Consider the following 27350-nt stretch of genomic DNA (forward strand, 5'->3'; position numbering starts at 1 on the left):
CCTCCTGACATCTTGAGGGCAACAGCATCACCTGTCCTCACAAGCCTATGAAGATAAATGTCCAATTTTGCCACCTTCCAGTTCTTTTTGCCTGTAATAGTGATAAACTTGGTAACAGCGATAAACTTGGTAACAGTCTGCTTAGAATACAGTAATAAAACACACTCAAAATTACCTGAAAAGAGACACAGGATAAACACACGTGAAGTTCTTATGATACTCCAGTGAGCAATTTGCCTTATATATGCCATTGTTGGATTCAAAACTGAACTCGCTTTACAAGACTGTAGCTTGAAATTTGAAACCATTTTCCCCGACTTTGCTGAATGTTGACACTTGTGTTTCCTCATCCTCTGCAATTCCACTGGGGACCCACAGGATTTTGCCCAAGGGAGTTTTAATGTTATCCACAAACTGTAGTCAGAGCCAAATAAGTATTAAATAATCTCAATTTCCATATTGGAACACCTTTTACAGCACTAGACATCTTCTAGCGTAGGTCACCCTTCTCTTGCTATTACTATATTTGTCATAAACTAAAAATTATCTACATGTCTAATTCTGAATCATAAATATTGTCACTTAAACAATTAATCATTTTCTGTGCATTTTTATCATAGCTTTAAAATGCAAAAGATACACAATGTTTGATACACTTCCTTTCATTTCCCTTTTAAAATAAATAAATAAATATATCTGTCTAGTGGGGAAAGAAAAAAACCTTAGTCCATTCTGATGACATTTTTAAGCCTTACATCAAAAAAGACTTATGTGTTAGAACACGGTCATTAATGAAAAGCCAGAAATCAAAGAGGGTGATAAAGTAAGGAAAGCAGAACGAATACAAAAAACACAAAAAGAAACTAAACAATTCATTTTTGTTTCTGTGCTTAAATTGTTAAAGAATTTCTCTTCAGTGAAAAAAAAATATAATAAAATGGATGGCAGCTTGGTAACACTACATTTGTTCTTCTATAAGTTGAATAATTACATAATTCAGTCTTCTGGGCTCCACTGCCACACAGAACAGAGGTATTGGATAAGAGCACTACCACTCCTGGTAATACTAGTTACAGATGTACTGCCTCCACGAATGTACATTCTTATCTTTTATAGCAGCAGCACTAATTACAAACAACTGCAATCCTGTATCTATTACACTATTTCATATTTATAAAAGCCTTCCTGCTTTCAACCTGCATCTGTTTTGCTCTTTTTGTTAATTTCTCAGATGAAGCACTGGGGTGCACACGCTGCACTTGATGCATGCAAGTCAGAAGCTCAAGTCCTTCTGAATTGTTTCTCTTACTTCAAACTTTATGATCCCACAACTTAACATTTAGAACTTGCATGTATAACTATCTTAAGCCAACTGAAGGTCTCACTGAAACGAAGGCGTCTCAAACATTTCTGTTTAAAATTTCTTTTACACTGATAACTAAAAATGTTAAAAATTGGCCCCATAGAACTTCCACATGATCCTCCTGCAAAGAGCAAAATTACCTACAAGGTTTATGCTCAGCTTTCTATTACTAGAGAGAAACCACAAAGAAAAACCTTGTTATTTATGAATAGGCACAAGCTTGTTCAGTCATCTTTCATTGTTTTTCAACATTTTTATCTTATAATTGCTTTATATAGCTCAGTCCATACTTAGTCAGTAACCACTGTAGTAGCTCTTCTTCCATCTACCTGTACAAAGTCATCACTAAAGGTCTGGATGTTTTATGAGAAGACTGTATTTGAAATATGTATATTACAGAGCCCGGATTTCATTGAAATCTTGCAAGAGAGAATATATATACATTTTTTTTAAAAAAAAAGCAGATTTTTTAGGGGTTGAGAATTATTCTCCATTGTTCCATCCTGAATTGATCCATGAAAGTTTTCAAATGAAGAGATTTTCCTAAGTCCTCTGTGTGGTCTACTCTCATCAACAGGCACAGGATCTACATGTATAACATTCTTTCCAGGAGCCACCCAACCCTGATGGAGTAGCAGTATTGAACACCAGCCAGGCAGGCTGGCATCAGTCTTGTGGCTTTTTTTTTTTTTTTTTTTTTAAATTGGTTGGACACAAAAGTGCTGAGGTACTGACAGGCTGACTCCTGTTCTTACCTCTGCCATCAGAGTGGTTCCAAAGAATGTTTATCAACATGGTGATAGGCGCTTTATATATATAAATACATATACAAAACTCACTTTCATCAATTAGAGAACATGGGAGTTTTAAAAACAGTTATGTTACTAGAAATAGTAGTGTTTAACTTTACTAAATGGTTTGTTATGAGTCATTCCTTTCACTTGTTCTGTATTAAAACATGCACAACTGAATTCTTCTACATACAAAATAAGCCTAAGAAACTCTGCTCCACTTGCATCCTCTTTATATCACAAGAATATCACAGCTTTGTGATCTGTAAGTCACTCTGTTTACTAAGGCCATCCTATTTTGGTATAGCTCATGACATTAAAAAAAGAGAAAAAATATTCTATTTGTTATTTAAAACTCTCCCATGAGGAATTCTTCCAAACATTATATTTTAAATGATAAAGTTAAACTGCTGTTTCATTAGTAAGTATATCTTCTGAGAACATTCACCAAAGATCAGCTAAAGCCTCATAAACCTTCCATCCTCAAAAAGACAAAATGCATTTAAAATTAACTTGTTTGTAAGCTCCAATGGATATTCACAGAAGTGGCTTTGCTGTACCCCAGTAACTTTAATAATTAAATCATTTCTTTTTGCTTATATTTACACTACATCAAAAGACAGTTAGACCCTCTGTTTTATCATTTGAGGCAAGTAACATACGTTATTTTACCCAACAACAAAGGATGGCTATTAGCCACAGGAAGGAAAAGCGAACAAAGGAAAAAACACGACAGAGAAAGGTCATCCATATCAGGTCATGTGCATCCATGCAAATCTGTGATTCAAAATTTGAGATACTATTGTTTAGACTTAGCTGCTTAGCCTGCGCAGGCAGAAATCCCAAAGCTGACCTGAACTGGGCAACTGGGACTATGTAGCCTGGGCACTATGTTGCATTCCTGACCCAAACTGGTGTGTCTGCACTCTGAAGTCCAACAGTGCCTAAATACACTTCGTTTTTTCTGCTCATTCTTTACAATCTGGCTTGACCAATGGAAGAGATGAAAAATGTCAAGTAACTACTAATTACGTTGTTATTACGTGCTTGTATTATAAAAGCAGAAACTGAGATAAGATTGACTGTATCACTGACAGTACAACATACGCAAGGGATAGACCTGCTTACTTTTAAGTACAAGGACTAGAAAATAAGAGAAAGACAAATATCCCATTTTACATAAAGTGGAGAACTGAAATTCCTAAAACCGAATATAGACCTATTACTGAATTTTAAAAAGTGGCTAGATCTTAGCTGGCATTAATTATTGCATTTCAAATTCACTAGACACACCAAAACATTTGTTCTCTTGCTCGCTATCACACAGGAAGTGCATGGAAAAGTCAGCAACTGAACTGAGATCTGTAATTGAATATATTTAAACACGTGAACAGTGCTAACTTATGTAAGTCAATAGAACAGCCCTACTTATTAACAGCTTTATTTTTGTCTATCCTATCAAGTTTGAATTGGTAAATTTAAGTCTAAATACCTAAAAAAAAGTATTTAATAACTTAGAATAAAGCTGTACATTATAAATACTATCATTGATATCTAATTACCCAAACCACAGAATTTTAATTAAAATTCCCTGTCTGTCATGTACAGCTAGCTTTAGTTAATACATCATTAATTAAAACAAGAAAAAGTAGTTCAAAGGAAGTAAATACTTGTGCTGGTTTTGGCTTGGATAGAGTTAATTTTCTTCATAGTAGCTGGTACGGGGCTATGTTTTGGATTTGTGCTGGAAACAGGGTTAACAACACAGGGATGTTTCCGTTACTGCTGAGCAGTCCTTACACACAGCTCCTCACCTCACCCCACCAGCGAGGAGGCTGGGGGGGCACAAGAAGTTGGGAGGGGATGCAGCCGGGACAGCTGACCCCAACTGACCAAAGGGGTATCCCAGACCATACGACATCGTGCTCAGCATATAAAGCTGGGGAAGAAGGAGGAAGGGGAGGACGTTCGGAGTGATGGCGTTTGTCTTCCCAAGTAACCATTACGCGTGATGGAGCCCTGCTTTCCTGGAGATGGCCGAACACCTGCCTGCTGATGGGAAGCGGTGAATGAATTCCTTGTTTTGCTGTGCTTGTGTGCACAGCTTTTGCTTTACCTATTAAACTGTCCTCATCTCAACCCATGAGTTTTCTCACTTTTACCCTTCCGATTCTCTCCCCCATCCCACCAGGGGAGAGCGAGTGAGCAGCTGTTTGGGGCTTGGTTGCCGGCTGGGGTTAAACCATGACAACCACTAAGGAAACATTATCACTACGTATATCCGATAATGTCACCATTCCAGAAATCTGTGGCTGTTTTTAAATCACTCGAGTGTGTGTACTGTCGTTTGCCCCAGGGTCCTGGTTTTCCAGTTACCCACGCTGGGGAGCTGGTTGGAAAATGTCACTGCTCCCATCCAGTTCCAGCAGCTCCATTCCTCTTCCATAGAGGTGGGTCAGCACAGGCCCAAACCCTATCCAAAATGGTGCTGGGCGGCAGTACTCAGGGCCTGAGCCTACACCCCAAAGGCCAGAAATGCTCCTAATGTATCCACTTCTTTGTTGCAGTAAAAGCACTCTAAACAAAAGGAAGATGGAGATTCTGAGCAATGTGCCTTAGGGTACAAACCAAATTCAGATCACCTAGTCTTGAATCTTAACTGCTGCGGTCTTTCCCCTTAAGGGGGGAAAAGGGTATATGCCTTAAGCTGAGTAATGAGAAAATAAGAAAAAGCTGCTGCTGCTACTTGGAATACAAAATTGCAAAATGCCAAACACTCTATTTTCAGAAGCAAGTGAGAATTCAGTGCATTTAGCCTTTTTCAGACTCTGGCCTTCTCAGATACACAAAACAGAAGATTCAAGAGATTATTATAGACCTTTAACATTTACTAGTAGTTTCCAGTCCTCAAGGTTCCCAGGCACCAATTGCATCACTAGATTTAGCTTACATTTCTTAAATTGGCACAACTAAAATAAGTCAGTCACTTCTTTTGGCATCTTAAAAGAACTAAAAACATAGATTTTAGTATACATACGAAATTCACTGTAAAAATATCCTGTTGTAAATATATGTACAACATAATTTTATGTTTCCTATTTTCATTTTTGTTCAGGATAAGTATACTGAACATTACTGCTATTATATCTTGTAACTATTTTAGAAACCTACCTATGATAAAGGTGAAATTATAAACATATATATTTCTACATAGATACATCACAATATTCTGATGAAAATAAATAACTTCCATATTGTTTTGTGTATTTCTTCCCTATTTTAGTTATTCATGAAATTTATCTAGCCATTTTAATAAGAGGTGTCACCTGACCTCTTACAATAGTGTTGCTTAATTAATTACTAAGTCCAAGTTGGCACAGATAATAGGTGAGATAGATACTTACACTGCTTAGTTGTCAACCAGAAAGATGACTCTTAAGTATCTCTATTCTGGTATCTATACAGTATTCCTTTACTTTATGGCTTTAAAATCTACACATATTAGCTAAAAAGTTCCAGTAAACAAAATAAAGTGTATTTTTCTGCCAAAAAGTTCATCCAAGGGGAGAGGGATCTACTTCTTGCTACTCATAATTCAGATAATACTGTATTTATTGATGTTTAAAATTTTGGATTTACAAAGTTTTCCTGAATAGTCAAAGCAGTTACTGTACTGACAGTTTCAAAATACTCAGAAAGCCCAAAAATACTGTACTGAAAATAGCAAGCTTTGCTTGCTTGGCAGAGTCAGCAGAGTTATGCAGATTTTTTAGATATATCAAACATTGCAAAAACACATGTATTCTCTTTTATGGCACATCACGATTGCTTCATTTGTGGTAAATATGCCCCGGGACACAGCATTTTACAAAGAAAATTGCATTACAATGGCCCACATTGTGCCATCTGTTTTAAGAAGAACTCTCCACTGATTTCTATGGAGAATAGTCTTTAAAAATAAATGGAACAAGACATCCCAAAGTACTTTTTTTACCTAGCTTAAATACTTTTGATGAAAAAGTTTCTGAAAATTTCAGAAAGCTGTAGCATTACCACTAAGTTAACCCCTAAGTTATCTTCAGCTGTTCCCAAAGGGGTGAGAAGGTACATGCATGGGACAGCTCCATAGCTGCAGAGGCAGACAAGGTTCCCCATGACGAAGGGGTTGCATGGGGAATCCCAGCTTTCCTGGGAGGCGAGTCCTGCTGGCTCCCCTCCCTTAACACCCGGTGTCACAGGCACCCGCAAACGCTGTGGCAGCAGCGGAACAGCCAACAGCATCATCCATAGCAGCAAAAGTAAGCAGGCATGGACCTAGAGAGACCAGATGGCCATGAGCAAAAATGTTTCAGATCTGAGTCTAACATTACCCTCACGTTTGACCCGTGTCATCTCAGTCCTTCCACAGGACACGCTGCAAACAGTGTGGATGCCACAGCCACAGAAAGTACCACAGAGGGGTAGGGAGTGAGGGAGACCTTTCTTTTAGTCTGTGTCAACACTGAACAAAGTTCATCATGCCAAATACATTCGATGCACTTCACCTGCTCTACAGAACATCAAGAAAGGAAGTAAATATTGTCATGTCTTGCTATTGTTTACTCTTTTAAGACGATTTCTCTGACACGAAATGCAACTATAAATTTTAATTCTGCAAAAACACCGTACTTTCCTTGTTTACTTACTTCTGAAAATGAGATCTCTATGAAATACCAAAGTAATCATAAAGTTCTGATTTAAGTCCATAACAAATACTTAATATTAAGAGGCATACTATCCTTATTTATACCAGAGCTGTTATTTTACAACAGATACACAGAGGAACATCCCCAGAAATCCCCTGGTGAAGTCATCTGAAACCCCTTTCAAAAGAACAATAACCTTCTGCATCAGTACAGCTTCATATTATCTCATGTCTGACTTACAATTAGGACAAAAGCTTCCATTAACTTCATTAAACAGCTTTTATCTAAGAATTCCAATGTTTTCATAGCATAACCAATGCTCTTAGATGATTAGCATTTTTTGGTCAAATGGTCTAGTTCAAAGGTACTGTATCCTCTTACACAATCGTCTAGACTGACAGCAGCAATGTACACAGATGACAGTAAAAGCATTATCACAGAACCTCAATATTCACTTCCTCAGTTCCATAAATTGCTTCAATTTCATCGATATAGGTAATTCTAGAACACATAAGAGGCATATTGAATGTAACCCCCACCCTCCACACATCACGCACAGATATCACTGATCTTGCAATACACAGTTCCCATGGGTGTTCTGGGTTTGGGGTTGGTTTGTCTGAATATTGTATTGGGTTTGTGTGGCAAGGTTTTGGTAGCAGCGGGGGCTACAGGGACAGCTTCTGTGAGAAGCTGCCAGAAGCTCCCCCTATGTCTGACAGAGCCAATGCCAGCCAGCTCCAAGTCAGACCTGCTGCCAGCCAAGGCCGAGCCCATCAGCAACGGTGGTAGTGCCTCTGGGATAACGGATTTAAGAAGGGAAAAAAGTTGTGGCAGCAGAAACTGCAGCTAGAGAGAGGAGTGAGAATATGTGAGAGAAACAACCCTGCAGACACCCAGATCAGTGAAGAAGGAGGGGGAGGAGATGCTCCAGGTGCCAGAGCAGAGATTCCCCTGCAGCCTGTGGGGAAGACCATGGTGAGGCAGGCTGTCCCCCTGCAGTCCATGGAGGTCCACAGTGGAGCAGATATCCACCTGCAGCCCATGCCCATGCTGGAGCAGGTGGACACCCGAAGGAGACTGTAACCACGTGGGAAGCCCACAGTGGAGCAGGTTTTCTGGCAGGACTTGTGACCCCACGGGGGACCCATGCTGGAGCAGTCTGTGCCTGAAGGACTGCAGCCCATGGAAGGGACCCATGCCAGAGCAGTTTGTGAAAAACTGCAGCCTGTGGGAAGGACTCACATTGGAGAAGTTCGTGGAGGACTGTCTCCTGTGGGAAGGACCCCACGCTGGAGCAGGGAAAGAGTGTGAGCAGTCCTGCCCCTGAGGAGTAAAGAACAACAGAGACAACATGTGATGAACTGATCGTAACCCCCATTCCCTGTCCCCCTGTGCCACTGGGGTGGGTAGGTATAGAATCCAGGAATGAAGCTGTGCCCAGGAAGAAGTGAGGGGTGGGGGGAAGGTGTTTTAAGATTTGGTTTTATTTCTCATTACCCTACTCTGGTTGACTGGCAATAAATTAAGTTAATTTTCCCCAAGTCGAGTCTGTTTTGCCCACGATGGTAACTGTTGAGTGATCTCTCCCTGTCCTTAATCTCAACCCATGAGCCCTTTGTTACATTTTTCTCTACCCTGTACAGCTGAAGTGGGGGAGTGATAGAGAGGCATTGGTGGGCAACTGGTGTCCAGCCAGGGTCATCCCACCACAAATATCAATGATGTAGGGAGCTCCCCCTCCCCCCCATATTTAGAATTGCTTTAGTCATGCAGATGATGCCCTTGCCAAAATAGGCCCAAACTGGAATACTAGTAATAATAAAAAAAAAAAAAAAAAAAAAAAAGAGACATGCAAAACAACATAAAAAATCTCTAACAACTTGGTATGAAATCACAGCAAATGCAACATCAGCATGAAGACACATCTTTCTTTCCCTTGTCAAAGAACTGTTCGCCCTTCACACCTCCTGGACATCAGAGCCTCCAACTTATCCTTGATCACAAAATCATAGAATGGTTTGGGTTGGAAGGGACCTTAAAGATCATCTAGTTCTGGACCCCCTACCATGGGCAGGGACACCTTCCACTAGACCAGGTTGCTCAAAGCCCCGTCCAACCTGGCCTTGAACACTACTAGGGATGGGGCATCCACAACATCTCTGAGCAACCTGTTCAAGCGCCTCACCACCCTCACAGTAAAGAATTTCTTCCCAGTATCTAATCTAAATCTACCCTCTTTCAGTTTAAAACCATTACCCCTCATCCTATCACTACACTCCCTGATAAAGAGTCCCTCCCCATCTTTCTTGTAGGCCCCCTTTAAGTACTGGAAGGCTGCTATAAGGTCTCCTCAAAGCCTTCTCTGCTCCAGGTTAAACAACCTCAACTCTCTCAGCCTATCCTCACAGGGGAGGTGCTCCAGCCCCCGATCATCTTCATGGCCCTCTTCCAGACCTGCTCAAACAGGTCCATGTATTTCTTACACTGGGGGCCCCAGAGCTGAACTCAGTACTCCAGGTGGGGTCTCACAAGAGTGGAGTAGAGGGGGAGAATCGCTTTCCTCGACCTGCTAGCCACACTTCTTTTGATGCAGCCCAGAATGCGACTGGCTTTCTGGTCTGCAGACGCACATTGCTGGCTCATACTCAGTTTTGCATTCACTAATATCCCCAAGTCCCCCTCTGCAGGGCTGCTCTCAATCCACTCATCGCCCAGCCTGTATTTGTGCTTGGGATTGCCCTGACTCATGCACAGCACCTTGCACTTGGCCTTGTTGAACTTCATGAGGTTTGCATGGGCCCACCTCTCAAGACTGTCAAGGTCCCTCTGAATGGCATCCCTTCCCTCCAGCGTATTGACCGCACCACACAGCTTCGTGTCATTGGCAGACTTGCTCAGGGTGTGCTCAATGCCACTGTCCATGTCACCAACAAAGATGTTAAACAGTGCCGGTCCCAATACTGACCCCTGAAGAATGCCACTTGTCACTACTCTCCACTTGGACATTGAGCCATTGACTGCAACTCTTTGAGTGTGACCATCCAGCCAATTCCTTATCCACCAAGTGGTCCATCCATCAAATCCATGTCTCTCCAATTTAGAGACAAGGATATTGTGCGGGACAGCATCAAATGCTTTGCACAAGTCCAGGTAGATTACTTCAGTTGCTCTTCCCTTATCCACTAACACTGTAACCCTGTCAAAGAAGACTCCCAAATTTGTCAGGCATGACTTGCCTTTAGTGAAGCCATGTTGGCTGTCACCAATCACCTCCTTATTCTCCATGTGCCTTAGCATAGTTTCCAGGAGGATCCACTCCATGACCTTGCCAGGCGCAGAGGTAAGACTGACTGGCCTGCAATTCCCCAGGTCTTCTTTTTTACCCTTTTTAAAAACAGGGGTTATGCCTCCCCTTTTCCAGTTAGTGGGAACTTCCCTGGACCACCACAACTTCTAAAATATGACCGACAGTGGCTTAGCCACTTCATCTGCCAGTTCCCTCATGACTCATGGATGCATCTCATCCAGTCCCATGGACTTGTGCACCTTCAGGTTCCTCAGATGGTCTTGAACCTGATCTACTCCTACAGCAAGTGGTTATTCATTCTCCCAGTCCCTGCCTTTGCCTTCTGCATCTTGGGTTGTGTGGCTGGAGCATGTGTCAGTGAAGACCGAGGCAAAAAAAGTCACTGAGTACTTCAGCCTTCTCCATATCCAGGGTAACCAGGTCTCCCATTTCCTTCTGGAGACAGCCCACATTTTCCCTAGTCTTCCTTTAAATCACTGATGTATCTATAAAAGCTCTTCTTGTTTCCCTTGACTTCCCTGGCCAGATTTAATTCTATCAGGGCTTTCATTTTTCTTAACCTGATCCCTGACTGCTCAGATCCCAGTGTGCTTCTTTCTTCTGAGCACCATTTCACATCTGTGTAACTGGATGTTGCTCAAACACTCACCACAACATTTTGTTCCTCTTGTGCTCTGGTATTCACCAAGGACTTAGTTAATGCCCCTCAAAGAATTCCTTGCTCTACCTGTTCCAAAGCCACAGCACGTCACCTTGCTCACAGACTGACAGCTGTCCTGGCTCCTCTCACCCTTGAGGAGGAATGTACCCATCTTGAATCATTCACCTCCCATTTCTCTTATTCTTGTCCCTCCCTCCACAGCACAAGAGGAGCCAGCAGCAGCTGCAGTTTTCCTGTTCTGCCTGTGCAGGATGTGGTCATGAGATTTCCACTCAGGTCAACAGGTTTTCCCAAAAAACAGTATTTCCAGAGCATCTCTCAAACCCACACAACCATTTCCCACTGTGCTTTTGTGCTTTTACCTCCCAGGAAAATGATTCTAAGCATCTCTCCTCACGCACACAAAAGAGGGGGGGGAAAAAAAAAAAAAGAAAAAAAAAGCCAGTGACAAATTTTATTTGGTTGCATAAGGTTCTTCCTACCAACTTTTCCTGCCACTTTGCTCTGGCAGTCAATCTGTTGTCTACTCTCACAGACTATCTTTAACAGTAGCACTTTGACTCTCTGAAGAAGCAATCCTCATGGAGTGCAACTTCCACAAAATAATACAGTCCATTCCTTCATTTAAAAAGCAAAGATTCACTCAGCCCTAAGCATCTTTGCCTAGGACCTGCTCGCTTTCACACAATGCTGAAATTTTAGCCCCAGCACTTGATAAATAGGAGCACAGATTGACTTTTTGCATATCACTAACTGCTGTAATCATCCCAAGTAGAAAAGTAAATATTTTGAAACGGAAATACACCCAAAACACTCTGAAATAAAATGCAAATCAAGCATGACTGTGCATATGACAATCCTGTTAGCACCTGCCCACCAGGATGGTGGTAAGCAGATGCTAGCAAATCACTTTCCCCTATACTGTGTCCGTACAAACCAGACCTGATGTTCACATAAATTTCAAGAAAAGATGCACAGTTAAGTCAAACCTGGAGCTTAGACCACATGGAGGCATCCTAAATTTTTACTGGAATTCCATTTCAGAAGGTGGGGGGGAAGGGGGGGAAGCCCTCACCATCTGTTCAAGGCAATAAGTATTTGAAAAGAAAGATACAGATTTTATAATTCTCCCTCTTTTTTCTTCCTCTTCATTTCCTATACACACCAGTTCTCCCCAGTCTTTAGGAAAAGGGGAAAAAAACCTACCAAAACCCAAAAACCCAAATAACAAAAAATATCCCAAAATAGCTAACTAGCCAAGTAGAAATTCGGTTTCTCTCTCCTGCAGTCACTTCCACTGGGATCGCCACTGGCAGTGCCCCATCAGCCTTTGAGACCAGCACAAGCAGCTCCCACCTTCGCAGTTCCCAATCCCCTGAGTGCACTATCAACATCCAGTGGAAGAGAAAAAGCAGGAACAGCTCAAGGACATGGAAAGCGAGGAGACAGCAACAGAGATTTAAAAAAAGGGCTGCAGCAGCAGTTAGAGGATGTAAGACGGGTACAAGATAGACATGGTTGGAATTTTCCTCAGTTGCTTTTCTGGTGGCCTTTTTAGGAAATGCAACAGGGATTTTTTCCAAAATGCTATAAAAAAAGAGGTGGACAATAAAGGGAGTAACTGAGCTGGGCTCACCTTCTGTCGCACATTTCACTGACTCTAGGAAGAAGCTACACACATAGATTAACATCTTTAATTTACAAAACTCTTCTATGTATCACTGAATATATATTTCCATGTAGCATAAAAAAAATAAAATATATATATAACTGTTACTAAAATATTCCCTAGATTATATTAGTATGTTTCTGTACCTCTAAGATTCTTACCACTATGGCACCAATGCAACAGAAAAACCTATGGTATAATACATAGTTGATTAATAACATACAGCAGAGTAGAGGAACAACAGTGATCAAGAACAAAAGGGCCATATCTGGAGACTGATGACTGAACTACTCATTTTCTAAGAATTAATGTATATATTTTACATATTCCTAGAAAGCAGAGTTGTAGGCACTGTTCTAATATAGCAAGGTCCAGACAAATAAAAAAATAATAATAAAAAAAGTTCAAGCATATTTTTCTTGTAGTAAAAATAAAAAAGTGTACATTATATTCGCATCTGCATATACATCTTTTATGTGCAAGTCATTATGAGGAAAATCACCTAAAGATCTGAAGGTTATAAAACTAATTAAATATTAGATCCACACATCATCTTGTTTCAGTTCTCCAAAATGAATGAAGTTATGGCTGCAGCAGGGCATTTCAACTACACCTCACTACCAATTCGCATGTTACTGACCACATCACTTAACTGAAGCCTCTCTCAGGGACTACATACCACGACCTCCACACAAGTGAAATTCCCACGTACGTCAGCAGCAGCTCCACACACAGAAGGAAGAAGATTGGCAGTTCGAGAGGCATGACCTCGTCTTGGTCTAAATCCTAACATAACTCCCTCAGAATATCAGTAGGTTAGAAGCTGCCTGCATACGCTTTCTATGCGTCTGCTATGAGGGCCATAACAAAACTATAGCTTAGGGGAAATACAGAAAAAATAAATTTGATAAGTTTTGCCAAGATACCCACAATACCAGAGGTCACATCTCAAGAGTCAGCATTATGATGCATTGATTTTATACTATACATCATTTTTCCTTCAAAACTTCAAAGTATAGGAAACATTGCTCAGCCTACCTCAGTATTTTCAGAATAAGTGAACTTTAAAAAAAAAGCAGTAACTGGAGTCCAACAGCATCAGCCTTCCTCATTTACTATTGCATATTCGCCTTTGCAAGTTCAGAACCACAGAATAACACACTGACATTTGATAGTGATCGTTATTCATTAATTTTACTAGCCCGGAACATTGCAGTGGTTATTATTAAATACATATCTAACTGAGCTAAAATTGCTTGGATTCCTTTGTAATGTAAATTTTTATACTGTACACCTAACAGGGTGGCACCAGTCTATCTCATTACTTCAGACTAACTATGAAATACTGGACAATATTTCACTTAGATTCATATAACGTGTCACAGAACTGTAACTCCTACTAAAGGATTAAAGAAATGATGTAATGCAAGGCTATATACTATATTATTTATAAGCACTATTATTTACAAGCATTATTTATAATGACAAGTAGTGCATACAGAATAATTTATGGGAAATGTAGTTTTTTCAATTAAGCGTGATCACCAACTTCACGGAAGTACAGCTCTTGGAAACAGACTCCCAGTGAGAACAGTCACACTTTCAAATAAGAGGTAATATTGTTCCCATCTTCTCCAATACTTAAATTTAAAATAGCAGACCCTAAATAAATTATGACAGTAACCGCTTTGCTTAAGTATCTTCACAGATGAGCACAGAAGGCATACAAACATAACCAAAGTATTATGTTTTATTCTAAACCAAAATTATCTCAGTATTTTTCCCTCTTTCTTCTTGTAGCATAAATATTTTAACGTCTTGGTTTTGTATTATAAATCTTAGTTATTTTTTAGAATGCAGGGAAACATTCTGTGGCTTGTGGTAAGGATATGCAAAATTGATGCTCAGTGAACCCCACCTGAATGAAGCATCTATGACATGGTTTCCTGAAGCTATAAATGACTAGACACAATGGTCCATGTGACCCATTCCAGGTCCATGTTCCCATTGCTATATTAGTCAATTGAAAGAGAATGAATATGGTGATGTTTATTTTTTTAAATAGTAGTAATATTGTAATATACAGTCAATTATTTAGTAATAATACATACACACACAGTACCACTTACTTACACACTCCACTGCTGTTGGGCATATGATCTAGATAAAAATAACATTTCTGTCAAGTTTTGGACTTCATCCAGAACTAATGTGATCCCATTTAGGGTTAGTCACTTGTTTGGGAACTGCTTCTCTAACTACCACCTCAAAACTTCAATTCCTGTAAGTAATTAAACTGTAATAGATACCTTCTGACAGCTATAAATTTAATCATGTTCCCAAGATACAATGAAAGTTTGCTGGCACACTCAGCATGTAGTCAATATAAAACTAGACAGAATGTATACATACTTATATACACAGAACCATGTTCTAAATGGACAAAGTCAAGGTATTTATGTATTCTGCAGCAGAAGATTAACCATATTATCTTATTTTGTATTAGGTTATGATTAGAAGACTAGCACACACAGAAAAACAAAAAAGCTAAACCATTTTAAAAGATTTTTTAAAACATACTTCTATTTCTAATGATTCTTTAAATGAGTAATTTTACCCAAGAGATGTGATTTATTAGACTGGTATGAAGTTTATCTTTTAAATAATTTTAAGTTCACTATCTTCTTTTATGCATAAAGAAAAACAACCTATTTCCAATGGATGATCAAGTCGTTCTTCTATTTGTTATTATACCCATAACAAGGAAACATTTAAACACAGATACCATAATGTTTTTAAGGACAGATACAGGAAAAGATTGAGAGAGTTGAACCAGAATTTAGGTATAATATAGGCACTAAATCCCATAATAGCCTGACTCGTCTTTCTCTTGCTTGCTAATGCTGCCCTCCACTTCCCACTGGAATTGTCTCACAAGCCTCAGCTTTGATGAATATAAAGTAGCACATAGGAAAAAAAAAATCCTACCTGTACACTTAAAGTGATGAGTAGTGAGCTCATCGGTGATGAGTTATCACTCAGAAATGAAATTTTGGAATTATAATCAGAAAACACCAGATCAGTGCTCAGCAGCATTCAAAAAAAAAAAAGTATTCAGAAAGGAACACAGAATAAAACAATTTATTCCATTGTATAGATCCCTGGTACACTTGCATTTTGAATAACATATAGAGGGTTTGGATTTTTCAAATTGATTAGAGTAGAACTGGAGAAAGAGAAGGACAAAAAGATGGAGCAACCTGCCTATAAGGAACAAAAGATTATACTAGAATTCATCTAGCTTCGAAAAGAAGCAATGGGATATGGCAGAAATCTGTAAAATAATAAACATGTATAGAGTGTCAGAGCCTGCAGTAATGCTCTGGAGATGCTCATACTATTCTTATATTCTTCCCTTCGTAATCATTGTTAGGAGACAGCATAATAGCCCAGACAGACTTCTAGTCTGATCCAGTAAAACTATCCTTATGCTTCTAAGAAGCGGGATGAAGAATGATCCCATTCACCTGTCCTGCCAATAGTGCCTTGTCTCGACATGGATATGAATAAGCCACAGTGAAGTTTAAGGACCATGTGCAGAATATGACTCCACAGAATAAAAAGTCCAGACAAAACTGGCTAGTAGTAATGACTTTGCTCTGAAAAAAAGTAAATGCTGCAATGGTTACCACGCACTGTACTGGGTGTGTTCACTTGCCACACATACAGCACATACTTCCCATACATGTTGGGGCACACAAACAACAGGTTTTACGGGCAATATGCATAGTTCTAAAAAATAACTACATAGTAACTAATGCAAAACATCCCTTTAAGTTCTAGTTGTGCTTGCAGTCATTTACAGAATCCCACTGCGGCTATATTGAGGAATGGAATCTGCATTATCAACTCTTCAGAAGAACCTATCTACCATACGTATGATTCTTCTCCATGAAAAACTTAACAACAATATTTAAGGTCTTCACATTAGGCTGTTTACATCCATTTTAAGGTATTTAAGGGTATTACGGGGCATTTAAAGTAATAAGACAGAAAGGATATGCTCACATGAACTGTCTTTCTTTCCCTTCCCTTCTTCAATTCAATTAGGTTAACCAAAAAAAGAAATATTCAGTGAAATTTGTGTTAAATCTGCAGAAACAACAACATTGTTGAAGGCAAGGTAAGTATTATCTTCCCTCCTACAACACCCACAGGTTGAAGATCATCACCACAGCTATTCTGCCTTCTGGTGCTTGATTTTTAAAAACAGTTTAAAATCTCCCCAAACTTTGTGCTTTTCACAAGGAATTTCTCTTTAAACAGCCTTACCATTTTCTGCATATCCCCAAAACATTTGAACAGATGTAGTAGATACTGCTTTTAAGTGTTCAAGACGTTTAGGTTCTATAAAGAAAGTAGACATACAGGGTCTATTTATAGAGGTCCTATACAACTCTGTAAGTGTTAATGTACCCCTCAAACATAGAATTGGGACTCAGTCAGCCTAAACAGGATGAAAATACATTTTGATATCAACATGCAGTAATGAGCTACACATGTGATTCATATTCATATGTTAATATCAAGCATGGTTAACAACGTACATGTTGATATGAAAACACAAGGTTCAGCAAGTACACCTCATATTGGGATACACGTATCAACTTCGCTGCAAAGGAACAGCATTTTATTCCTCCATGGGTTAATAATTTGCTCATAGATTTTAAAAGAGATGGCACCTGCTCTGCTGAACACATATTTGCATTTCCACAGAATGAGAGCAGTAAACAAGACAAGGGGAGGAGTGCTGAAACTTTTCCTGAATAAATTAAAGATTAATAATCTCTAAGGGGAAGGGATGAAGCATTTGAATCTGAATGAAAACTGCAGAATGTGCCAAGAAATATGTAGAAGATTTGGCAAACTTTTCCTGCTTGTGATGGTCTCCAGTGAAAGCTGGCCAGGAATGTAAATAATGCAAGACAAATCAGACCTTGACCTCACAGCAAATCTAAGGAGTTGTACCTTGTCAGGATACATAGAAGATTTAGATCTAATTTTTAGTACAAGTAAACAAAGCAAGAATATCTTTCAGTTCTGTAATCACCGTCATTATAAACCCATGCTTCACAGTAGTTTATTTTTTATTTGCAAATAATGCTTTCATTTAATTTTATCTTAAGATGGTAGATGAATTAAAGAAGTTTTCAAGGTTTCTAGATAATGAAAGCATTACTCCACCCCCGTAGCAGTGGTTATGCTTTTAGTTAGGGTCCTGGACTAATCACGCAGAATTCACCATCTTAATACATCATCATGTTAGGATACCGAAAGGGTAGGAGGTCATCCCTTCCTTTAGCTAGACAGCATTTTGAGAGTCACTAATGTAGGATCTGAAATGAAAAAGCTTCACTGAGAGACCAGAGTTGATCAGGAATGTGTCCTGAACAGAAATAACATCACAGAGAGTATGGTCTAAACCCCTGAAGGAGTGCTCTTCAAAAGTAAAAGATCTTTAATATGGTTCATATATTCTTATCACTGTCCTCTACAGCTATCTGCTCATTAAACTACACTGAAATATGGTTGAATATGTTACTGTTATTTGTAAAAGTGTATTTATATGAGTCTACAAATTCTTCTGTCATTGACAGATGATCTACACTGACCTCCAGTTCATCAGACCTGAATAAGAATGCACAGAAATCCTTACTAGAGACTTGAATTTCCTCTTGCTCATTAGAGATGCAACTAGATACAAGAACCAGATCATCCATCAACATCATTTTTCTCAACACCAACAGAGGCATGGAAAAACTCACCATACCGGTGCACTGTGTAACACAGGGTAGAAAAATGTCTTGATCACTCATACAAGTAACCTCACAAGCTGTTTTTATAGTTTCTGGATGCCTAAATTATTTATAGGAAACAGTCTTTGACAGAATATAAAGCTTTTCTATAAGTCATTATTTTGAATTCACAAAGGCAAAAAAGTTTCATAGCTGAATATGGTATTTTACTATGTAAGGAAGACCAAATAACCACTTGTCATTTTAAATTTAAAAAGGAAGTAAATGAATATTCTTATCAGAGTAATCTACTGTGCTTAACACCACCTAAGCTTCAAAGCTGGGAGGTTTCCCCAGGATTCCTCCAGCCGTTTTATTTTTATGAAGAAACGGTTCAGTTGTGTCAACAGCGCTAAGCCTAACAAAGGGCAGTACAAAGTTTTATCTCTCCGTTATATGAAAGATTACGTTGTTTAGAAGGTTTGAATTCTTTGACATAGAAGTTGTAAGACTTCTAAGTTTAAGCACAAACCTTTTCGTGAGTGCTTTTAAAGTAAAAGAAGGGCAAAATGACCCACTGCCCCTCCTGAGCAGAAGTCATCGTACTACTATACAATTTTAAATTTGCAACAGCATATGAAGATAAACCCGGGCACAGCCATCAAAGTTTTTCCAATTTGTAAGACATGTAGAACAAAGTAAAACCAAATTCCTGAGCAAGGCTTTGCGGTTTCAAAGTAAATCTAGAGTTTCAGAAAATTCTATAATTTTATTTTTCATTAAAAACTGTTACTGGAATATTTTCTAGCAATAAGGAATTAAGACAGAGCCTTTTTTGATAAAAGCATATCATAGCCATTTTTTTAGGACATGAAGAAAAATGGAAATGCTCCAAAGTACTTGTTTATTTAGATACATTTAAAAATAGGTCCTTTGATATTTAACTTCTGGTATGTGGCCCATTCTAAGCAACTACTTTTTTTTTAAGACTATTTTACTTCTTGTTTATTTTCAGTAATGCACGGAGAAGATTTGATACATCTTAGGAGTTCAGTTCTCCCTTACACTTTTGCTTCTAGTTGAGAATATACCCAAGGGTATAATTTATCTCACCCAAAGCTGGATGCCTTAAAATTAGACCTTAAACTGTGAAAGAGTCATCCCAGCCAGGCACCCTTTATAATGCATTGAGAGACCTGGATACATCCAGAATGTACTTCAACTGACCTATATAGGATGCTGATCTTAAAATTAAAATTTCCCCCAGCAGGTGCTTTTGTGTTTCCATTAGCAATAATAGGAGAGACAGAAGGTAACCAGATGGTATTTACATACTGAATATACGACAGATTAGTCCCATTTATGTATATTTTGAACATTATCAAAATTTTTAAATCTAAATGATGACTAAATTATCAAAATATGAGGAAATAACCAAAGTAAAAAACTTGAGAAAAAAAATTCTGGGAGTACAAGAAGCAGCATCCTGGCTATATTAAAGAGCTTCATCCAAGTTTTACATTTCTAATCCTAAAACCTCTTTGCAGAATTCACTACCTTAAATTCCCTTAAACTTTAGTAAATTATTTTCTTTGAAGACTAACCTTGGGGAAAAAAAAAAAGAAAATAATAACAGTAACCATTAAATTCCCCTTTGCATGCTTAATTATTCCTGTCTGTAATCACACATTCAGCTGTTTTAATCTACTTCAATATCTTTTTTTTTTGGCTATTAATTCTGTTACCTCCCTTTTTTAATTTTTTTTTTTCCTTTTTTCCTTCCTCCCTTCTTAAAAACATCTTTCTGGACTTATCCTAATATTACCTCCCATTCAGTTGATGAATACAACCATTCATGCAGGAAACATGAGAAAATCCACCATTAAAGAGGCAAAAGATTCCAGAGGAAAAAACCAGCAGACTCTTGATTCTTGGGATGCAGTGGTTCATAGAGCTTATGCCTAGGCCATAGCTTGTATGTACCAGATTTAGAAGATACCACTTCTTTACCTTTCAGAAGACAAGACAGGAAAGCCTGCTGATTTTACATCATCCACAATCTTTCCTGGGCCAATACAGCTGCCTTAGTATTTGCCAATTCTATCTTTTGCTTAAATTTAGCTTGTCAGCCATTTAGGACCACAAACATACAAATATGTAACTGCATGAAAAAGCCACGTGTACTTCAACAGTGTTCAGGATTGATTTCAGATAATTTCCAAACTTGAATCAGTTAAGCATCAGAAGCATCCACCTGGAGACACATTTAGACCAAACAGAATAAATCTGACTAGTTGCTTTTCCTTTACACAACACATTTCACAAGACAAAGGAAAAAAAGGATCAAGTTTCTGTTATCTGTGTGTGTTCTCCATGTTCCCTGAATAAACCACCACAATACCATACATTGGAATTCTTCATAATGTCCCACAAGACAATCCAGAAGGGAAGCGAAGTACTATTCCACAGCAGAAGTCTCACAGAGTTCGATGCACACAGTGCAACATATGACTTCTGTGAAAACTTCATTATGCATCTGTTGGGATTCTTCCTACTGTAAGGACTAGAGAGTCAACTGCTAATTACTACTACTGCGCACTAGACATCCCATTGAACATCTAATGAAAAAAATCACAACAATTTCAAACCAAGTAATCAAAATGTGGCCAAAAATCAAACAAAAAAAAAAAGAAATTATGGCATTTGCATTAACTAAAGATTTCTACCAGCATATATAAAAGGTCCATTCCTGAAAATTAAAATCATTAACAGACAAGAAAGAAGTATCTAGAGGTCATTCTATTCATTGTTATCGTAAACAACAAACAATCTAAAAATAAAAAGTTAATCTGTCCCAGCAATTAGAAGTCCAATTAGTAACACTGAATTGACAAATGTGTTTGCAAGTTTGCTTTTCTTTCTTTTATTTTTAAATAGTTTAGGGCAGCACAATAGTGTCAGAGTTGTACATTTACATTCCAAACTGGTATTAAGAGGTTGGACAAGAAATAATTAAACAGCCTCCAAATACTTACATTTGTTAAGCTTTTAAACTTGTGGCAAACTAGCTAAACAAGACTATATCCCCTCAGGGCTAAACTTCTGCAAACATTATTCAGAGAAATCTTCTGTTTTCTTCAGAAACAATTAAAAAAGGAAAATGTGTTCTAGATTGCGTAAAGCTGTTCTACTGGGTGTTTGGGCACAGTTACTCATCCCAATTTCAAATAAATAAATATTTACTTCCCAACTTCCTAAATTGGCCTAGATCCCTTACCTGCATCGGATCATTTGTATCCGTAGTAAGAGCATCGTTAGCGTAATGAAAACTAGGTCAGGCTGACAAACTGATGATACCGGTTTTAAAGCCCAAATTTATAACTTTTTCCACTTTTATAGACAAGGTATCAAAAATAACTACAAACATCTAATTCTTTTCAGTGAGACCCAGCATGTCACTTCTTAAGCTTTCCTCTAGTCCTGTGAATTTGCTGGTTCAGCTATAAAGCTAGTCCCCAAAGAGAAAAGTATTAATAAAATACTGTTACGAAAAACTGCAATTATGGACAAATAATTGTCCTAAGTCTACTATTACTGTTACTAATTATTTTGTAAGTGCTGCAGGAAACAATGGACAAGAGCTCTCTGACTGAAGAAACTCACAACTGAAGGTCAACAGATTCTTTATGGGGAATTCTTCTCACAGAAAGAATTTTTTTTATCCTTTTATATCATCTCCTATTGATTAAACTGGCTGTGAAAAGCTAGAATTCCTACAGAATAAGGCTTAGAACTCATTCTGTGCAGGTATAAAAAAAATTGTGAATGATATCCGGAGCAAGGCCCGGTACATTTTATTGATTTATTTTTTGTTTGAGACAGTAGCACAAAGCTCAGTTGGCAACTCCTGAAATAGGATGCAAACTTTACTTGATAGCAACAAGAAGCAGGGAGCTGGAATGCAAAACCAATGATATCAGGAGGTCAGCATCCTGTTCTTCAACAGCATTGCACTCTGTTGATGTCTCCCAGATTTTACATGATAACTTTAAACTTAACACAGAAGTCTTTCCCAAGTACCTTCTCCTTCCCAGGTGAAGTCTGGCTGAAATTCTTTTGCTCCTGCACACCAAACTACAAAACAAGACCTGCTCTGTTTTCCTCTCCCTGATGATTGTTGTCACTCTTTCATAATTCTAGATACAGATGGGAACATTTTGTCACATGCTTTTCACAATGGTCCACAACTCTCACCATGACAAAAGATGAGAACATACGCTATGAATACAGATATCATCACATGAAGTATTCTTTACAACTAAGCTAATTTTAACCAAGGAAACATCAGAAATAATTGAGGCATTAAAAGACTTGTTAAAAATTGTGTGCAAAAGCCGTAAATTATCAATGACCTAATCCATAACAAGGATTCTAAGGTCCAAACAATTCAAAGAGAATGAAACATTATGTATCATCTATCCATGCTGTAACTTCAACCCATTATCTTTCATTCTCTAGGTGCCATTCACAAGCACAAAGCAAAATTAGTCCAGTCCAGCCAACTGACTTTGAATTTTTCCAGTGTTGACCTATTACTACCTTTACTCCCAAGTGTATTTACACTCTGCTTTATCAAAATGCTGCTCTAGCAGGTTTCCTACAACCCTCTTATCACTCTCTTCAGACCTGTTCCAGTGATTTCATTCCATTGGCAAGAGGTACCTAGACCTGTCCCATAAAGTGTCACCTAAATGACATTTTGTTCCGGAGCAGAAATGGTGCAGAATCTCCTCATAAATAAAAAACTGATGCCTAGTGCTCCTCAAAACAGATACTAACCTTGTTACTTTCAAACTGCATAAGCTCTTCAGAAGTAATTTACCTGTTCTTTTTTGCACTGCTACTGAGCACTGTTCTTTGAATGTTTTATTTTGAGAAACCTATAGGTGTTTGCAAGAGATGACTTCAGTTTGTAAGTAACAGTTCATACGTATTTCTTCTTCCTAAACAAACATAAGAAAGTGTAGTTTTTCCTAAACCTGCTTAAGAGCAGCAACTTCCGTTGTTTGCAGGCACCTAAATTAGATTAACAGATTTGGGCCCCAAATATTTCAAATTCGTAGCAGAAAATATTTCACTCCACGCACATTTCCGACTGTTGAGTAATTGTTCAGGACTTCTGCGACATGATAAACAACAAAGTCCTTCCACCTTGACAAATAAACAAGGGACAACAGAAGCCCCAGAAGGAAAGCATTGCTTTGTGATGCCCCATGTTTCTTGATGATTGTTTTCATTCTGCACCACACAGGCGTTTCAGGCTCCGAGCAATACTAGATTATCACTTTGGGGAGAAACAAGGAACTTCTTTCCTGTCATTTTACCCATAAAGCATAGCACAAGTTCCATCATTTGGGAATACATATTTGTTTCTTGGTATGGATTTTTTTTTAATGTGTAATGACATTTTAATATATGTGGCAGTGCAAAGAACAAAAACTATTTACTTTGCTACATTAGGTCATTTGACCTAAACAGGAGTAGAAGAAATGTTTAGTGACTCAAGAAAGACAAAAAAAAAGAGAAAGAAAAAAAAAAAGACTATTTCTTCTGCAAAAATTACTGGTTTTTTCCCATCCTGTTGCATTCCCTTTCTTATTTTATGATACAGATTTTAAAAGCTTATTCCATCTGCTTTCTAAAGTTACAACAACCAGATAAAAGCGCTTTTGAAAATTAATAAAGTTCTCACTAAATTTGTAGAAAAGCAGACAAATAGAAAGAAGAATTAACTGAAGACCCTATAATCTGCTTGTTTAGGTAGGGAAAAAAAATTACTTATGATACAGTAATCTTCTGAGAAAACCCTTCATCCATTTCAAAAACCAGGATACTCACAACGCACTCCCGACAAATAAAAATCCCTTCAGCATAATGAATCAGACCAACACTGGACCACGCAAAACGAGAATAAGCTGTATCTAGACTGACGCCAGAGATGCGAAAGTTTTGTCAATTAGTACAGGATTTTTAATCCTTCCTTGAAAAGACCCTTAGACAGGCAGTCTGTCACAGCAACACTCAAAGTTTCAGCAGACCCGCCTTTAAAGCCCAAGTTTGCAGTGGCACCTTTTGTTTCCTGCCCCCACAGCGCCTGCCTCAGCAGTTCACCGCTCTGAACCCAGCTACCGACGAAAGCCCGTTCGTCCAGCGTCAGGACATCCACCGGGGCTGAGCAAAGCGATGTAGGTCAAGGAGGCGAACCGGCATTAACTAGAAGCCAAAGCCGCGAGTCGTGACCAATCCAATACGGCACGGTTAGCTGCAACTTTCCGCCCAGCCCCTCCGCTGCCTCCGTACACGCACCCGCACATCCACGGCCCCCCCAGTTCCGCGACCGCAACCAGTTCAGCCGCCCAGCGACTCGCGAACTTACTGCAGTGCGATGCGGGAGGAGGAAGCGCACGGCCCTGGGATGCGAGAGAGCCCGGCGCCCTGGGCAGCCACGGGAACCGGCCATCCAGCCGGGCGACCGCCAGCGACGGCGCCACCGCCGCCAGCCCCCCCCCCCCCCCGCGCCGCCGCCGGCTGCCGCAGCCCAGCCCGCCCGGCCCCGCGGGGCCGCCACCGCCGCCCTCCGCCCCGCTCCCCGCCGCCCTCCGCGGCGCAGCGCGGAGCCCGGCAGCCGCCCTCCTCCCAGGAACAGGCAGCCACCGCCGGGCCGCGCGGTTTTAAGCGGCTGTGCGCCAGCACATCTCCCACCCCCTTTCTGGCCGGGCGGCGGGGGGGAGGGGGCAGGCGACACACACACACACACATGCACACACGCACACACACACAGAGACAGGCACACTCCCGCACGCAGCCCCTCCCGCCCCCGGCGCAGCTGCGGTACCTGTTGTCCGGCGGCCGCATCCGCCGGGCGCCGCCCGCCGACTCCGCGGCCCCGCGCCCGCTCCGCGCCCGAGCGGCGGTGCGCCAAGAGCCGCGCACCGCTCACGCTCCCCCTTCTCCACCCGGCCCCCGGCGCCCCGACACGCCGCGCCCGCCCCCGCGCAACACTTACCCAAAGTTTAGCCGCTCTCCCCGCCGGCGGTGGCCGCGCCGGGCCGCCGGTCGCCCTCCCGCCCGCTACGAGGCGGCGGGGCTGCCACCGCGGCCGCGCCCGCGCAGCCGCGGGGGCGCGGAGGGGCCGAGCGCCGCCCGCCCTGCGCACCTGCGCGGCGCCCGCCCTCGCCCACCTGGAGCGGGCGGCCGCGGGAGGCGGTGGCGGAGCGGCTCCCGCGGAGCGGCTCCCACGCAGGTGCGCGGGCGCTGCGCCGCCGGGCTCCGCGGCTCACGGGTGCCGGGGGAGGCTGCTCCCCCTCCGCCGCGGCTCCGGCCGGTCCGCGACAGCCGCTGTCCCCCGGCAAGGCCGGCCCGGCGGGAGGCTCCGCGCCCAGGAGCCGCCTCAGCGGCTGCCGGCCGTGCCCGGCTCGGCAGCCTCCATTTGGCCGTCCCTGCTGAGGGACCTTCGCGAGTCTTACGGCACGAAACGCTGCCCTGTGCTCCCCCCACCCCCCCGCTTTCCTCCAGCACGTGTTTGGGAATCTCTCTGTAGGCAGCAACAACGAAGCTAGGGCCCGTGAGAATTTGCAGATCTACTCGGAAAAGAAAGAAGAGGGAACGAAGTAGCAATGGCATGAAAATTCGTGTCTTTATGTCGGTGCTTCCCGCTTACCAAGACCCAGAACAAGGGAGCCGGTCAAACTTTCACTGACAGGTTGCCGGTGTGTTTGATGGCCATTTGGCTTGACCAAAAGAAATTCCCCTGAAACGCTGGCAGATTTCTAAGCAGTGCAAACACTGCCAAACTTCCATCTTCACCAAGTCTTGGGTGCTATTCCCAGGTTAGCCTCAGAACATCAGCTGGGAACCTCGCGGTTTGGTTAACTATAACCACCATTAATTCCCATCAGAAGTGACTTTGTTGCTACGTGGCACTAGGAAGACTTCAGCGTTGAAGGGTTTCAGGCAATCTAGATTAAATTTAGCATACTGCTGATAATTTTATATAATAATGAAACCACAGAAGTATGAAAATACAAAACATTTTACCAAGAGTTTTTTCTTTACTTTGTAACTGCATCCATTCTTCCTTTCTGAAATCTGCATTTAAAGGGTTTAATTTTTACATAACTCACAAGTGCTAGAAATTGTCGGAAGCGTCTTTATTTTAGTAACCATGTAAAACCTTGCTAGCCCGATTTTGTTTACAAAGATTTTTGGTTTCTTGCTGTCTGTAAATTAGCTTCTACTCAACACAGTAAAAGACATTTAACTCTTTTGAATAAGCGCATTTCCAAAACTCCTTAACACTCCAGCTTTTTGTTTAACAAAAGAGTTTGAGTATTTAGATGAGCTTCAAGTGTACAAGTAAAATATATTTTTATGTTATATAATGCAATAAATACATACTTCTACCATAGGCTAAGTGATATAAAGTCATTCACAACTAAAATTTCAGTGTGATATAGTTCTGATGATCCTTAATGAGCTCTTGATCTATTAAAAAAATCCATTCATCTCTCTTTATATGCACCCAAAACCAAAAGAAACAAAAATTTTCCTATAACTTTGGAAAAATGTGTTCTAGAGGCAGAGTATCACACGCATTAGCCTGTAAATTCAGATCCAGTAGTGAACCTTGTGAATATCTTTCCAAATGGCAGCTTCATAGTAGCACATGATGAGTACTTGGCTTTAGTCTCCCATGTTTAATATACTGCTTTCCTTTTAAAACACTGATTTCAAGAGATTCTTTTCCTCCCAGGGAAAGAATTCAGTCCCAGTATATTTGAACCTCAAGTTTCTAAATATGGATCAAAAAACACTGAAGTACAGTGAGTAGTTACTTAATTGTGATAAATCATTCCAGGAGAACACAAAAATTTTATAGCCCTTGCAATAAAAAGTTTGATCTAGTGGTTTGGGGGAGGAGGGCCTGGTTTTGAATGACCATATTGCCTTAAAAATTGGTTTCAAGCACTCTCAGTTACATAAGGTCATATTACAGTGAAAATTGCTAGGTAAAATT

The 27350-nt window shown here is 40.3% G+C and overlaps 1 protein-coding gene across 1 annotated transcript in view; it reads right to left on the minus strand.

Moving 5' to 3' along the window:
* DGKB (diacylglycerol kinase beta) overlaps positions 1-25476 on the minus strand; it is a 367812-nt gene extending 342336 nt beyond the window's left edge. The window contains exon 1 of the mRNA XM_075050079.1: positions 25341-25476. The gene's annotated coding sequence lies outside the window, so the exon portion shown is untranslated. The remainder of the gene's footprint in view (positions 1-25340) is intronic.
* Between the last annotated feature and the right edge of the window lie 1874 nt (positions 25477-27350).

The sequence above is a fragment of the Buteo buteo genome, chromosome 2, assembly GCF_964188355.1.
Source record: "Buteo buteo chromosome 2, bButBut1.hap1.1, whole genome shotgun sequence".
NCBI classification, from domain to species: Eukaryota; Metazoa; Chordata; class Aves; order Accipitriformes; family Accipitridae; genus Buteo; species Buteo buteo.